The sequence below is a fragment of the Apis dorsata genome, unplaced genomic scaffold, assembly GCF_000469605.1.
Source record: "Apis dorsata unplaced genomic scaffold, Apis dorsata 1.3 scaffold_169, whole genome shotgun sequence".
NCBI lineage: Eukaryota > Metazoa > Arthropoda > Insecta > Hymenoptera > Apidae > Apis > Apis dorsata.
The window spans coordinates 210,134-211,659 of NW_006263457.1; the positions used below are offsets into that span (position 1 = coordinate 210,134).

The following is a 1,526-nucleotide window of genomic DNA, read 5'->3' on the forward strand; positions in this document are numbered from 1 at the left end:
GGTATGCAACACTCCGCTACGTTCGGCGCAGGGCCGTCTACGCGCAACAGACTCCCTCCCCCCTATTATTTCTGATCTTCGTAAATTTGGAAATAATCATTGCATTTTTTCAACTGTTTCACAATCTTGATGTTCGTTGTTTAATAGCGGACACTTGATAGATCATCGAATAATTCAATGAAATTTTCAATTTTTTTGGAAAATTTGTAACGACTGGATAAAATTTCTTTCGTCGAATACGATATCTTTTGAATTTGATGAGATGGTGTTAACCATTCTTGTTAACGATTGTATGTTAAAAGTAGAGAACAGTGGAGAACAGATAGGTTATCCCGTCACGCGATAATATTATTATCTATCCTGGTATCATTGTCGGGACTTCTAGCGCGTCTTTCGAGACAGGAAAGCAACGATGTTTAAACGGAGTGCCAACATGTGAACGTGTCTCGTTGCGAGGAATGTTAAATATCCTAGAAGAGGTAGAGGGATCGCTCATGCTACTCGAACATTCCGATTGCGTATGCTATTCGCGTGTGAAAGTGAACACACACAGACGAATCTTTCGTCTCGTCCTTGGACATATTTTCGTGACTACTCTAATCGATTCTTTGTGTCAACTTTCGCCGAGATCGCTATCATCACGTTATTCTCGCCGATCTAAAGAATCATGCAACTTGGCCAGATATGATAAGTCGTGGTAAAAATAGAATAGAAAATAAAAATACTCTGGTCATCGACACCGATCGGTTTGTAGATCTCGCGACACAGGTAGACCCTTCTCAAGATACTCAATAATCCGTTACGCGATACAACGGGATCGTATAGCTCCGGTGTTAAAGACACTATCGCTGCCATAACGTTAACGAGATTGCGGTTGCATTGATGATTAAGACAGAATTTCATATTCCTTCGTACGTTTAAAATTAGAACGTGTTATTAAATTATCCTTTACCAACGGGCCTACAATATTACAAATTTTATTTATTTTATATTAACCCTTTGCACTTCTTAATTTTTTTTAACTACAACTAATTCATTTACCTTTAATTCATCTACAAAGAGTCTCAATAAAATATTGTGTAAACTATTACAAAGTATTTGAAAGAAAAAGAAAAACATTTTAAATTATTTTTAAAAGCTACGTTGTATAATATCTAGCTCGAGGAGTCCCAAGGGTTAAAATTAAAACTTAATTACACGCGAAAAGAAACGTGAAACGCATCGTTTCACACACGCCTTGTGTCCAAAATTTCATTCTGGACACAACAAGATCAACAATGAAATAACCCAATCCTAATCTCCCCACTCCTTGCATCACCCATGGCACTCCGTGACGTCGGCTACGTCCCTGTCCACATACACGTGCATCAATGTCGCACACGCGTGCTCGTCCCTTCGCGCGATTACAAAGCTGGTTGAAATTACACACTCGCGTGTGCGTGTACGTGTGTATACGCGAGTGCACGCGACGCGGCCTCGCGATTTCTGCGCGAGGGGGGAAGATGAGCGATGACTGCCGACCCCCG

The 1,526-nt window shown here is 40.4% G+C and overlaps 1 protein-coding gene across 3 annotated transcripts in view; it reads right to left on the reverse strand.

Moving 5' to 3' along the window:
- The window catches only part of LOC102678393 (MAGUK p55 subfamily member 6), a 19,629-nt gene that overhangs the window by 8,669 nt on the left and 9,434 nt on the right, over positions 1-1,526 (reverse strand). The window lies entirely within an intron of this gene.